Source organism: Bos grunniens, chromosome 10, assembly GCF_055505025.1.
Source record: "Bos grunniens cultivar Pamir isolate PY7600 chromosome 10, Bosgru_T2T1.0, whole genome shotgun sequence".
Lineage (NCBI taxonomy): Eukaryota > Metazoa > Chordata > Mammalia > Artiodactyla > Bovidae > Bos > Bos grunniens.
Window position 1 is genome coordinate 35,114,413 of NC_141174.1, and position 15,511 is coordinate 35,129,923.

Here is a 15,511-nt window from a genome sequence, read left to right on the forward strand (position 1 = left end):
CCTTGCCTCCAGCTCCCACTGTGTCACGTGGAACAAACGACTTCCCGTGTCCCAGATCAGGGAGAACATGCACTTCAGGGATGTTTGGCAGGTTAGTGATATTATATATGATATTGTTCGTGGGTCCTAACAAGACCCACTCGTTCAGGAGCATACTCTCTTGGAGGGCACTGGGAAATCTCTGAAACAATATCTAGTTGGGTTTTTGGGTTTTTTTTTTTTTTTTTTTTGTATTTTAGCCACCTTCTGTTCTGACACAGCATTTATTGCAATTTGTAATTTTATTATTTTGTGTTTTGACCTCATTCTTTCTATTGTTTTTGCTGTTTATATCCCTCACCAGATTATAAAATCCATGAGAATGCAGAGCAAGGCTGTCTTGCCTGCCTGTGTCCCCAGACCCTAGCATGTAGTAAGTACTCAATAAGAATACTTTCAATAACATTTTAACTCAATATTTTAATTTTAATTCAATAAAAATTAGATTCTGTTCTTCTTTTGACCCCAGGGGTAAATCCAGCATTCCTGAGTTAGAACCACAGCTGGATGGCTTTCCTGGTATACACACTATAGCATTTACACCCAAAACTACTGAGAAAAAAGCTTGAAACCAGCAAACGCGGGCAATCACCAGACAAGGTTGTGGTGTATATCTGATGAGAGACGACTAAGTCGCACACATAGGAGCCACTTAGAATGAAGCAATCAGCCAGCTCACTCCTGGAGGACAGCAGAGAAGGAGGAGCTTCTCTGGCCCGTCTTCCCCCACCTCCTTGGAACATCAGCAGGACCCTCTGGTCCTGGAGGCAGGCTGCTGGGAGAGCAAGTTTCCAGTAATTGCAATGCTGTTTCTTCAAGAGAGGGAGGGAAAAAAGCATTTCAGTAATAAGCAAAGGAGAGGGAAAATCAATAAGGATGTGTGTAATGAATTTTTGTTTCCTGAAATAGCCTGGCAGGAGCCTTGCCAGGAAGACTTAGGACTAATCAGTGACAAGATGAGAGACACAAATCTAAGAACATTATTCAGCTCTGCAGGCTCCCCTGGTGGAAGAACATCAGTGTAAGGAATTACAGAGAGCCCAGTCTTTGTCCAAAAAGACAGTCTTTAAGAGAAGTCGGAGGAAGGTAACAATAGTAACTATTGGGAAGGAAAACTGTGCTTCTTTTACCACTTAGAATGAGAGAAGTGTGATCAAGTGGACCACCTATAATGGGTTTTTAACCAAGTCAAATAATCACACTTCATCAATATTACACCCATTCCACTGCTGGGCTATGACATAATGGTTATGAGCAGATTTCAACTCTGCCATTTACTACTCGTTGACTGTGTAATCTCAGGTAGATTACTTAACATCTCTGAACTTCTGTTGCGTCTTCTATAAAATACGGGGATAATAGCCCCCATGTTGTAAAGCTTTAGGAAGATTAAATGAGACGAAACATCAATCTCAATGCCTGCCACAAGGTAAACATGCAGTAAAAGGCAGGTATTACTGTTAACACTGTTAACTAAGCCCACTCTGCTGAGACGCTGTTAAGATCACTGGGTCTTTGCTACACTGTTTGTTCACCCTTTACGGGGCTTTTCATCCAATGATTTCATCCTAGAACACCATGGACCTGGCAGAACCAATAAACACTGGCCCAGCAAAACTGTTGAACTCAAAGCTGGAAATTAGGGCAAGGCGTTTCTCACTTTAGTTTTCTCCCCTGTATGTCTTTCATCTCAGGTTATGTGTATATGTTTCACCTGAATTCCCTTACAGGGATTTTAAACATCTAACAACTCACTCACCTATGACAGAACAACTAGCCACGTATTAGCCCCACTCCAGTACTCTTGCCTGGAAAATCCCATGGACGGAGGAGCCTGGTAGGCTGCAGTCCATGGGTCGCTAAGAATCGGACACAACTGAGCACCTTCACTTTCACTTTTCACTTTCCTGCATTGGAGAAGGAAACGGCAACCCACTCCAGTGTTCTTGCCTGGAGAATCCCAGGGACGGGGGAGCCTGGTGGGCTGCCGTCTGTGGGGTCATGCAGAGTCAGACATGACTGAAGTGACTTAGCAGCAGCAGCACTTCTTAAAAACCACATTGAACTATTTTCACTTCTTGCCATTATTATTTGCAACATAGTGAAGTGGTTCTAGTGTCTAAAGTACTAATGTCATTTTGTTAATTCCTGTAACTAAAATTTTTAAAAGACTTTATTTGAGGCACAATTTACACATAATAAAACAGACACGTTCTAATGTATGATGTAGTGAGTTTTGATAAACGTCTATACTCATGTAACTACCAGCTAAATCATAATGTAGAAAATTTCCAAATAGCCTCCCTTGTGGTCTTTCCTCATCAATACCTACCTCCACTTTCAACCCCAGACAACTACTGTTACATCTATTGTGGATTAGATTTGTCTTTTCCAGAGTTTTATTTAAGTGGAAACATACTATATGTTGTCATTTATGTCTGGCTTCTTTTGATCAGCCTGTTTTTTATATTCATTCATTTTGTTGCATGTATCTGTGGTACATTCCTTTCTATCGTTAGGCAGTATTCCATTGTAAAACACATTTGTAAAAAATTCATTAACCTATTGATGAACATTCTAGGTTGTTTCCAGTTTTCTGGGATTTTTTACTATTAGAAATAAAACTGCTATGAAAATTCACATACAAGTCTTTTGACATGTTTTCATTTCTTTTAGGTGAGTACCTAGGAGTGATATTACAGAGTCAGATGATACATGTATGTTCAACTTTCTAAGATACTGCTGAACTGTTTTTCAAAGTGATCATGCCGTGTTACATTCTCACCAGCAGGAAGAGTTCCTGTGGCTCCATACATTCTGCAAAACTTGGAGTTGTAAATACATCTTAAATGAGTTATTCTATTTTACTTGCACCTTCCTAGAATTTCTTCTTCTCTCCCCATCTCTCTCCAACTTTTAGAACCTCTACCCTTCTATCAGTGTCTCTCGAGAGCACAGTAAGGTTAAAATGTTTTTTTATTTAATTCCAAAATTTGTTTTAAACATATTTATATTTTTAAACTACTCACATGGAAACAATCTAAGTGTTCATCCAGTAATGAATTGAAAAGAGGATGTGAAATATACACCTGTGTGCGTACATACACGTTGTGATGGTGGCTCCGTGGTAAAGAATCTTCCTGCCAATGCAGGAGACACAGGAGATGCAGGTTCAATCCCTGGGTCGGGAAGATCCCCTGCAGTAGGAAATGGCAACCCACTCCAATATTCTAGCCCGGAAAATTCCATGGAGTGAGGAGTCTGGCGGGCTACGGTGCATAGGGTGGCAAAGAGTCAGACATAACATCACCTAAACAGCAACAACATACATATATATACTTGCAACACAGTCAAAGAAACATATGTATAGGAAAATATTATTCAGCCATAAGAAAAAAAGAAATCCTGCTATTTGCAATAACATGGGATGGACCTTGAGGGCCTCATGCTAAGTGAGATAAGTCAGACTGAGAAAGACAAATACAGTAGGATCTCACTTACATGTGGAATCTGGGGGTAGTGGGGGGAAGCCCAACTCATAAAAAGAAAGGGTGGAAACCAGGGGCTGGGAGGTGGTGTATAGGGAAGACATTGGTCAAAGGAGTAGAATCTTGTAGTTAGAAGATGAATAAGTTCTAGAGATCTAAGGCATAGCATAGTGATTATAGTCAACAATTCTGTATTATATACTTTAAACTTGCTAAGAAATGAGATCCTAAATGTTCTCATCACAAAAAAATGATAATTACGTGATGTGATAGAGATGCTAACTAATGCTACAGTGGTAATCATACTGCAATATATAAGTGTATCAAACCTCACATTGTACTTAAACTTATACAATGCCGTATGTCAATTATATCTCAACTAAATAAAATAAAATGCTCAAAAGATGTCAGTAGCTCGTCTACCAGAGGCAATTCTTTCACATCAGGATCCCTCTTGTTTATGTCCCTATAACCCACACAAGCACATATACACACTTAAAATCTTCTTGTCTTTGGGAAAATGTGGCTCTGTGATAATTTAATTATAGCAGACAAAGGAAACAAGGAAAAAGCACAGCTTCCTTTAGACACTAAACTATTAGCTTCCAGGACCTTCTTTTCAATAACTACTCGGCAAATGTAATTGTTTGGCTCACCTTCTGCAGTGTCCTTCCCTCCGGGTTTGTTTTCAGTCACTCTTGAGCCCGGTTTGGCCTCCATATCATATGCCAGTCACTAAATTCACAGTAGCCAATCACTGCACCTGTAAACAGATTCGGTGTTTTTCATAAAATGTATATTGAATAGGCTGTGTTTCACTCAATGCTATCAATTCTTGTCTTAGAAAATAAAATCTCAATCTGTAGCAAATAAAGAACACACACAAGTATTTCATTATGAAGATTTTGACTTAGGAGAATAAAAACCTCACGTACTTTAAATTTCTAAGATTCCAACATAACCATGTTCTTTCTAGGATTAAAAGAATAATAGTAATAAACAACAAATCTTCATGATGGAAATGCCAAGGTCTTCTTCAAAGATGTGTAAATGATTTCTCAAGGCAAGTAATGAGGTCTATCAGGCTCTGAGGTTCAGATGTTTGGATGGTCAGATTATATTCCTTGAGTACCTTACAGTTATTTTCCAAATCCAAAGTATAGAAAAATGCAAACCTTTTTTTTAACCAAATACTTTCTAGTTTTAAAACCAAGTAATTTAAGGAAGATGTTTATGCCACTACTCCTTTCTACTTAAGTCATTAAATGTGTGTCCCATAAACACTTCGAGACATTTAAAACCATTTGTAAGGGCTTTTCTGAGCCCCTTTTCTTAGAAACAGAGCATTCTTATTTTAAGAGTAAATTAATCTGAGCATCAGAAGTTTGGAGTTAGGTGAAAATGCTGAATCCAGGAGGTTGGGTAAGTTATAAACTTGGCAAGTGGCATCCTCTGCTAGCCCCAGTGGTCAGTGCCGCTTCCAGCAATAGAAATGCAATGGTCAAACGCTGCAGGAGCAGCACATGGCCAGCCACTGCGACAGACGTGATCAATAATGCTGTCAGCCTCTTCTCAAGGTTTGGAAGGATAGAAGCCCAAGGGCTCCTCAACGCTCCAGTAAATGAACAAAAACAAATGCCTCCACCACAGAAACAAAGCGCTACAAACCCAAGATAAAAATTCTCATAAATGTGAAAGGTTTTTTGCATTCTTATATACTGTTATTTTTTTGCAAACAGTAATGCTGTTTCACAACCATGTTACTATTTCATAACTATGTGAAGGATGTGATATGAAAATGAAAGTCACTCAGTCGTGTCTGACTCTTTGTGACCCATGGACTATACAGTCCATGGAATTCTCCAGGCCAGAATATTGGAGTGGGTAGCCTTTTCCTTCTCCAGGGGATCTTCCCAATCCAGGAATCTAACTGGGGTCTCCTGCATTGCAGGCAGATTCTTTACCAACTGAGCTATGAGGGAAGCCCTCATAACCATATAGACTATTATATTAGATAACTGTATATGCTATTATTATACTATATATTATATACAGTATAAAGGAAATCAACCCTGAATGTTCATTAGAAGAACTGATGCTGAAGTGGAAGCTCCAATACTTTTACCATCTGATGCGAAGAGCTGACTCATTGGAAAAGACCCTGATGCTGGGAAAGACTGAGGGCAGGAGGAGAAGGCAGTGATGGAACATGAGATGGTTGGATGGCATCATCGACACAATGGACATGAGTTGAGCAAATGCCAGGAGACAGTGAAGGACAGGGAAGCCTGGTGTGCTGTAGTTTATGCAGTCACAAAGAGTTGAACACCACTTAGTGACTGAACGACAAAAACAAGTAACTATATAAACTGTCATATAACTATACATGCTGCTACATTTCATAAATGTATATACTGTTTCACAACTACATGTTTCATATGTGTGTATACATACACACACATATGTAAGGAAATACATCAAAATGTTAATAGCAGTTGTCTTTAGGGATTGGCATTATGACTCTCTTTATGTTTCACTTAGTGCTTTTTATTTTTCAACAGTTTACATAACACGTATGTATTGCTTCTATAATTTAAAGAAGTTACTCAAAAATTTAAGGGAAAAAAAGATGAATATGAAAAACAGAATGTAACATGACTCAGTTGGGCCAAGGGGTTGGACTTGGCTTGGGGAAGGCCTTGAACTTGAATCCCTGGACACCAAGTTTAGCCTTGGAGCATTCAGCATCCTACAGGAGGTTCTGTGGGCATCTGTGTGGGAGCCTGAGCTCAACTTGTCTTCTCTTTTATTCCAGGGACTCTGCTGGTGATTCAGTTACTTTACAGCACCTGTTCTTTATGGGAAAGCAGCCCAGACAACTGATTAGATTATTTGTAATCCCTTATTTAGAAAATCCCAAGTTGCTACAACTGGTGTTCTGTCCAACTGGATGAACACAGAGTAGTCAAAAGGTTCAGTAATTGCTATAGCTAGACTATATTAATTACTCAGACAGAAGTACAGCATTTTAAGTTCATGGAGTTCGTTGTCAACTATACCAAGCAATAGACAAAAAATGTCAAGCAGACCAAATCTCATTTGAAGAATAGAAGAGAAATAATTATGTTAGCATTAACACAAAGGGTAATACATAAATAAAGTAAACTTTCTATTAGAGATATTGATCCTTCGGAGTGTATTAGGCCAAAGGTAGTACCTGGAGGAGGTACTACTACCTGTTCACTGAACCAGACTCCTCGAGATAAATCTGCCTTACAGCAATGATAAGCCAAAATGAGGATTTGTTAACTTCACTGAGAAATCCATTTTGTAAGGAAATTGTAATATATCAAATCCATGAGACTTGCTTATGGCATAATAAAGTGCATAGGCATCTGAGCTAGACGGATCTGGGTTCAAGTCCTGGTGCCTGCACTTAATTGCTGGGTGGTCTTGAATAAACATCAATCCCAAGTTTTACGCCTTGGTAACAACAGTGACTTACTGAGATGCTTTGCATTAAGTTAGATAATGCATACAAAACACTTGGAACATTATCTTTGTATGGTGAGATATCATTAAATGTTGGTGGTAGTGAATTAGTTGCTAAATCGTGTCTGACTCTTGCAGCCCCATGGACAGTAGCCCACCAGGCTCCTCTGTCCATGGGATTACCCAGGCAAGAATACTGGAGTGGGTTGCCATTTCCTTCTCCAGGGGATCCTCCCGACCCAAGGGGTTGAATCTGAGTCTTCTCCATTGGCAGGTGAATTCTTTTCCGACTGAGCCACCAGGGAAGCCCATTAAATGTTAGCCATTATTATCCCATTTTTATAGATGAAGTTGTAAAAGGTAGAATAATTTGCCCAAAGTCCCAGAGATGGAACATAGATGTAAATCCAAGTGAACTGAGTCCTCATGTACAGATCATAGACAATGAGAGAAATGATAAGTTACGTGTTTTTGAAAGGAGACTCAAATGTATTCTCACTTCTGCAATATTTATAATCAACCCTGATATGTGTTGGGAGAGGGAAGAAAAGTCTATCAAATTACCTCTCAAAGATAATTTAAGCCTGCCTGAATTAAAGCATGGCATATTCAGTTGTACAAGATGTAAACTGCACAACTCTAGAGGTAGCCCTTTACTTAGACAGTAGCCCTAAGAGTACCTGATCCATTAACTGCAGAACCTCTGTTATGCACTAGCATTAAGAGGGTACTGGAAGTGAGAAGCTAAACTGCAGAAGCTATATTTTGTTAGGAATTCATGTAGATATAATCAGAACTTTCTATGATTTCCAGAAGCACAGGGAATAGTGCTCAGTAACACTATCACCTCTTTCTGCAATGCAAAGCAGTTCTCGCTTCAGAAAGGACAAAGCACTTTTATAAATATCCTCATAATACCAATTGTTACTTTGCCAGTGCTTAGTCACAACAGGATCCACTGCTTAAAATAGCTCTGGGCCGAAAACCTACAATAGGATTTTGATGCATGAAAGAAATGCTCTATGTGATGAAATGGTTCTAAGAGAATTCTTCTAGAAAACAAGAACATCCCAGTCATCAACTATTCCCCAGCCACCAAGACAGGGTGGGTTGTCCACTTTGGGGCCTTAGTTAGAGCCAAAGCTCACCATCATAGCAGTATTTATTGCAGTGCTGAGCACGTTGTCTGTATCCTGGGAGCTTCCCAACCTGGGAGGCTCCTGCAAGCCAGAAGGACTGCGTGTCTCATCTCTGCATTTTCAGCGCCTAGCACAGAGCAGGGTATCAATAAATGTTCAGTAAATGGATGAATATATAACTTCTGAGGAGGCTTCTCTGATTATTAACAGATCCTACATGCAGAAAATTTTGTTGAGAAACTGAACTTTTGTCAAAAATGAATCAGAATAACTTGCCTGACCCACCCAGGGCTAATGCTAAAACACTTTTCCCCCACATCACAGTCAGCAAAGGAAGGCCAGGCACCAGAGAAAAATCCCCAGACAATCTGGGATTCTCGTGATAATGAGTTCATCCCAATCTAGTACAAGGAGACATGTTTTGTTCTTCACTGGAGTAAGGTATGAAGTGGGTTATCTCTAAAAGTCTTCTCAGGACTGCAAACAGTGGCATTTACCCTTCAAAACCATCACCAGAGCTGTGTTCTTTCATTTGAGCCGCTTCTAGAAGGAACGTAATAACCCTACAATTATCTGTTTTTGGCTTCCTAAAAGTCGGTTACAATGCAGGCAAAACAAATCTATTTTCACACTGTGTTCAGTAGCCTTCCCTTCACACTTTTGGCCAACTGCTATATTTTTTTTAAATATACAATAAAAATATTGTAAGTATAATAATTAGTAATTATAGTGATATAAATAATCCTGTGATAGACACTGCTAGGATACATACAACCTGCTAAAATATATATACAAATGTGTGTGTGTGTGTGTGTTTACATAATAGGCCCTTGGTACCTGCACAGGATTGATTCCAGGACCCATCTCCCCTCCCCGCTCCATGGATACCAAAATCCACGGATGCCCAAATCTTTTATATAAAAGGCATAGTACAGTTGGACCTCCAAATCCCTGGATGCAGAGGGCAGACTGTATATGCTAAAAAGAAAAACTTTATATGCTTTAAAATATCAATAACAATGCCATGATAGTTCTGTTCACCAATTCAATTCAATTGATGGTGAAGCCAAGGCTCAGTAACTCCCACTGTCACATAAATAATAAGCGGTGGCATGTAGATCAGATCTCAGATCTGGGTACAGCCCAGACTCCCACTCTTGATGCTACGCTTCTCCAGTAAAGCTGCAAAGCTGCACCCATCCTGTTAGGTTCTTAACATATCTTTTAAAATTCATGCATTTCCCTCCCAACCTTCCAGCCTCCCAAATAATAAGTAACCAAATAATAAGATTGTCTCCCAGGGTAAGATTTCATCTGAGCGATGAAGTGTGCACACTTAGGGCTTTGATTTAATTCTCTTGGACTAAACTGATTAAGTGCAGAGCAGTTTAGAATCTTTTATAATTTTATTAGATTACATCATTAGATTTCAAAGATGAAATGAATGAAAGCCTGACCAGAGACTAAAACAGCCAAATCCAACTGCATGGCAGACTCCTCAGGGCTAGGTTTCAGGATTCAAACATTCAATAATACTACAAAGCGTGACTCTCTGAACAACAGGGATAAAATTTTGATATTAAAATAACTTTTATGGTGCCAGGAAATGCAGTGACATGCTTTTGTCTTGAAGCATCATGGTTTAGGTTTAATGAAACCATAGATTATTGATTCTCAGACTCGAGGAACACTGTCCTAATGGATATCATCTTGAGTTATACTACTACTACAGCCATTAACTCATGTGACTAAAAGCAAATGACTTCACCTCCTTGAGCTTTATCTCCCTGGAACCTTTCCTGAAGAATTTAGAAAAACGAGGGTGTTCGATTAAGAAAACATTTGTGTCTACATGTAAAGGACACAATAAAGCGGAATGAGTAGCTGCTGCTTATGCTTTTTGCTGGTTTCCCAGGGTCCGAATTCCTTGGGCAAGTCATTTAAATAATGTTTCAACAGATACAAAGATATCACCAGGTTGCACATTACACCTGGCTCAGTCCTGAGATGATCATTCTTCTCTGTCTCTACACACACTGTTGAGGTCCTATAAATGGTTCAATATTTCCCACATGCGGTTGTCTCCCAGACCTATAATTACTAGCCTAATTTCTCAAACTCTCCTGAGTTTATTTCTCCAGTTATCCATGGAGTATCTCTACTCGGATATAAAAGTGAATAACCCAAGCACTGCTTCCCCACCCTCCTTTCCCAATTTCACCTTCCATCAGTGGTACCAGGTTATCCAAGCTCAGAACCTCACGCTTTTTCGCCTCCCATATCAGATCAATCCTACTCATTTTCCCTGCTATTATTAATCTCCATTTTTATTTCTTTCATTCCACCCTTAATGTAGGACTCATTACCTTATCCCTAATATTTTTGCAGTTGCCTTCCAGTTTGTCCAGATTCCTCTCATTTTTCTCTGCATTATTCTACACATGGCTCCGTAAGAAAGAACTCTCCTCTTGACTGTTGTATAAACTCGGATTTCCACTATGGGGCCTTGCTCTTTTAACTGTTCTTACTCCATCACCCACACAAGCTTCTTCTGCATGTTACAACCTTAACATGGGCCCTGTCCTCCAGACAAGCATATTTGTGTTCTGGATTCATTATACTGCTTGCTTGTTCCTATTACTGGCATTCCAAAAGATTTAATTGAACAAAAGAATAAATGGATGGATACATTGAATGGATTATATGCCCAAACCTCAACTCTCCTCTTCTAATGCTGTCCCTCACCACCATAGTCAAAGCTAAACAAAAGACATTCATAAAACCTTTGGCAATGGACCCTCCTCACAGATTACTGCTACTCAGAATTGGTGTTATTCTTCCCTGGGTTCCTGTCTCAGACACGTGATTGGCAATTTCACTTGTGTGTGTTCTTCTCCTTCATTGTGGCAGGGATTGCTAGCTCTTCACCAGACCCAGTTCTTCTTCTTGTATATAACTGTGTATTTCCCAGCCTCCTTTTAGTAAGCTAAGTGTGACCATATAACTACTGGATGATGGAATATGAGTGGAAGCTCTGCGGGCCACTTCTGGGCTGTGGACGCTTAAGACCTGGTTGTATCTCTTAATGCTTCTTTTTCTGTTTCCCCTGGGGTGGGGAGAAGCAAAGACCAAGTGGCTTTGGGAGTCAGGTGTGAAAGACTGCAGAGCTGCCACCAGCCTTGGGCCCCTAAATAATGAGGAGAGTCAGCCATTGGAGCATTTCCCTCCCGGGATTTGTTGTTTTGTTCAGTCACCAAGTTGTGTCTGACTCTTTGCGATTCCATGAACTGCAACACACCAGGCTTCCCTGTCCTTCACTATCTCCCAGAGTTTGCTCAAATTCATGTCCATTGAGTCAGTGGTGCCATCCAACCAGCTCATTCTCTGTTGCCCTCTTCTCCTTCTGTCTTCAGTCTTTCCCAGCACTGGGGTCTTTTACAATGAGTTGACTTTTCGCATCAGGTGGCCAAAGTATTGTAGCTTCAGCATCAATCCTTCCAGTGAATATTCAGTATTGATTTCCTTTAGGATTCACTAGTTTGATCTTGCTGTCCAAGAGACTCTCAAGAGTCTTCTCCAGCACCACAGTTCAAAAGTGTCAATTCTTTGGAGCTAGATGAGGGTATACAAACTTCTGTATTTCTAGAGTCACTGAAACTTTGCTATATCTTGTTACAGCAGCACAGTTTTTAAACTGGACTACCAGTGCCTTATTAGCCTCAGCAGTATGAGCAGTCAGAACTACACCTGGATGTGAATCAGACCTGCAGAAATGCCTCAGGTAGGACCAAATAAAGGAGAAGGCAATGGCAACCCACTCCAGTACTCTTGCCTGGAAAATCCCATGGACGGAGGAGCCTGCTGGGCTGCAGTACATGGGGTCACTAAGAGTTGGACATGACTGAGCGACTTCACTTTCACTTTTCACATTCACTTTTCACGTTCACTTTCACTTACTTTCACTTTTCACTTTCATGCCTAAGAGAAGGAAATGGCAACCCACTCCAGTGTTCTTGCCTGGAGAATCCCAGGGACGGGGGAGCCTGGTGGTCTGCCATCTATGGGGTCGCACAGAGTCGGACACGACTGAAGCGACTTAGCAGCAGCAGCAGCAGGACCAAATAATCCAAATGAAGGTATAAAGGAAGGTAGGCTAGTCTGACCTTTGAGAGTCCTCATAAGTGTGGATGCAGGTTGAATCACAGGGAAGGAAGAAAACCTTTTGGAAGACAATGTCCAAGGCATTTAGACTGTTTGTGACATGGTGGTGGTGGTTGAATCGATAAGTTGTATCTGACTCTTTGTGACCCCATAGACTGCAGACTTCCAGGTTCCTCTGTCCATGGGATTTCCCAGGCAAGAATATTGGAGTGGATTGCCATTTCCATCTCCAGGAGATCTTCTGGATACAGGGATCAAACCCATGTCTCCTGCTTAGCAGGTGGATTCTTTACCACTAAGCCACCAGGGAAGCCTTTCTGTGACATGGATAAAATAAGAATAACAATACTTTTTGCTCTTACATAAGAATTATGAGGATCTAATGAAGCAATAGATGTGGACAATTTTACTTAATATGTACAAATACAAAACATATTATTGTGCTAATGCTGCCATTAGCACATTAGGGAATGTATGTGCGTGCGTGTGTGTGTGTGTGTGTGTGTGAGAATTTGTTAAACAATGATGTAGAAAGTAACACTATACTTTATACTTTACAATAACAATTCACAGCTTGAATCCCACCCCAAGCAGCAAAAAAAAATGACTCTTCCCATCAAGGAATAAAAACGTACGCATGTATGTGACATGGAATGTGCATGGGGGACAGGAATCTCAGGTTTAAGAGAGAGCTGCCAGGCCCAGAAACAGATCAAAGCTAACCCGTGATAAATGACCAAAATACTCAGACGTGAATCTTGGACTCTAAATTGGTAATTTTTAATAAATCTCCTCCCACAAAAATAATCAATAAAACTTGCTAAACTTTAGAAAGCAGAAATAGGAATAATCCACAGATATTAACAAGTGTTCTGAAACAAGGATGCTAATACTGCACAGGCTGTGAGGTTTGATGGAAACCAGGAGTATGATTTGTGGCCTAACTTAAAGTGTAATTAAGGAAGGGGTGTCTTGTCAGTTTTACTACCTAACTACTAGGGAGAAGGACAGCAACAGCTGTGCCATCCACAGTGTGAGATGAGCAACAGTCGCAGCCTGCCTGGCCGCCCCAGGGCCAGGTCAGCACATTGACAGCCAGGAATTGGGGCTCAAGGATGAATTTCAAAGGAGGGGGAGCCCCAAAGTGCCTGGGAAGACAACTTCCCTTCAGCAGTACTTGTGAGTTTCAGTTCAGTTCAGTCGCTCAGTCGTGTCCGACTCTTTGTGACCCCATGGACTGCAGCACACCAGGCTTCCCTGTCCATCACCAACTCCGACAGCCTGCTCAAACTCATGTCCATCGCGTTGGTGATGTCATCCAACTATCTCATCCTCTATTATCCCCTTCTCCTCCTCTCGTCAATCTTGCCCAGCATCAGGGTCTTTTCCAGTGAGTCAGTTCTTCACATCAGGGGGTCAAAGTGTTGGAGTTTCAGCTTCAACATCAGTCCTTCCAGTGAATGTTCAGGACTGATTTCCTTTAGGATTGACTGGTTTGATCTCCTTGCAGTCCAAGGGACACTCAAGAGTCTTCTCCAACACCATAGTTCAAAAGCATCAATTCTTCGGTGCTCAGCTTTCTTTATGGTCCAACTCTCACATTCACACATGACTACTGGAAAAACCATAGCTTTGACAAGACAGACCTTTGTCGGCAAAGTAATGTCTCTGCTTTTTAATATGCCATCTAGGTTGCTCATAGCTTTTCCTCCAAGCAGCAAGTGTCTTTTAATTTCATGGCTGGAGTCACTGTCCACAGTGATTTTGGAGCCCCCCAAAATAGTCTCTCACTGTTTCCATTGTTTCCCCATCTAATCGCCATGAAGTGATGGGACCGGGTGTCCCAGCACTTGTGAGTTTGCTCCTCCCCAATTGGGGGTTGGCTGGGGATCCAGTGATTTGGAGATCCTCATTACTCAGTGCACTCCAGGCTGGTGTGGGCTCAACACACACGACAGATGCTTGTGTATTGCAAGAGAACAACTCTCCATTTTGGAGTTAAAGGAAATATGAAGGAAGTGAGCGACTTGCTTTCCATAGTCTGCTTGCACCTTTCACATGCTTCACAACATTGAAAGCAAGTGGAAGGCAAAAAGCTTAATCATAGTTAAAAATTCAGACAAGAGTTGAAAATGGATTATTTTTGTTCCTGGGAATCTGTGTGGCCAGCTTCTGTCTTTCTTTAGCAAGGGACAAGCGACCATAGAAATTGCCACTAAAAAAAAAAAGTTTCTAGAGAGTAGTAACTGGTAAGCTGTAATATGTTTACTTACGAATTAGCCTTTAATCAACAGATTTAATATTAATTAATAATTCATAAGCTACTCTTTGCATAGAAATGACATAATTATGTCTCTGATTCAACCCAAAGTGTCCACTGCAGAATGTGTAAAATGTTAATTAGTAGTGAAATGCAGTTAGAAAAAAATTCTTTTAATTATGTAATAAGGCTCATTACAATGGGTAATCAACAAAGCTGCCAAATTAGTCCTCTGGTGGCATTTTTCTATATATAGCAAATAAACTTCTGTTTGAAGAAAATGTGTGTTTGAATAGACAGATTTTGAATTGCTTTCCTGAAAGGAGCAGCAGCAGATCCCAGAAACAGTTTAGAAATGACCTTGTAATCTTTCAATTTTGTGAGCCAATAAAGATGGGTCAGATAAAGGAAGGAAAAAAGTCCCAAGTACTCCTCCAATAGTTGAACAAATGCTCAAAATTTCCCCCGGGTTTGAACCAATGTGATATTATCCTTTAGTGACCTCAGCAGCCTCTGAAAGAGTTCAGATAGCAGGAGCATTATTATAAATAGGGTATTAATGCAGCACCTATTGAATAGAGAACATCAAAGAAATAGAAAATGTGATGCCTGACTTTCATTGTTAAGACCTCAAAAATTGAGTCTGTATCCATTCTACATATGTGAGCTCCATGGCCAAGAATTTACCACATATTCATGAACGAAGATGAAACCGAATCCATCATTCATTTATCATTTACTCACTCATTCATTCTTTAAAAACGTACTGATTGTTTTCTATGCTCAGACCCAGTGCCAGGACAACAAAGATGACCAAAGCATGAGCTCCACCCCCATGGAGCTCTTGCAAGTAGTTTGAGGAATAGATTTGAGGTTTGCAAATCAAAACATCCTAGACTCCCATACACTGTTGCCCATCCTCACCACATATA

General features: G+C 40.4%; 1 long non-coding RNA gene across 1 annotated transcript in view; it reads right to left on the minus strand.

The window, feature by feature from the left end:
* Positions 1–439: 439 nt before the first annotated feature.
* Positions 440–15,511, minus strand: part of LOC147364302 (uncharacterized) — a 156,917-nt gene continuing 141,845 nt past the window's right edge. The window contains exons 2-4 of the long non-coding RNA XR_015134344.1: positions 4,184–4,290; positions 3,145–3,308; positions 440–851 (exon numbers count right to left, since the gene is read on the minus strand). This is a non-coding gene — a long non-coding RNA (uncharacterized LOC147364302). The remainder of the gene's footprint in view (positions 852–3,144; positions 3,309–4,183; positions 4,291–15,511) is intronic.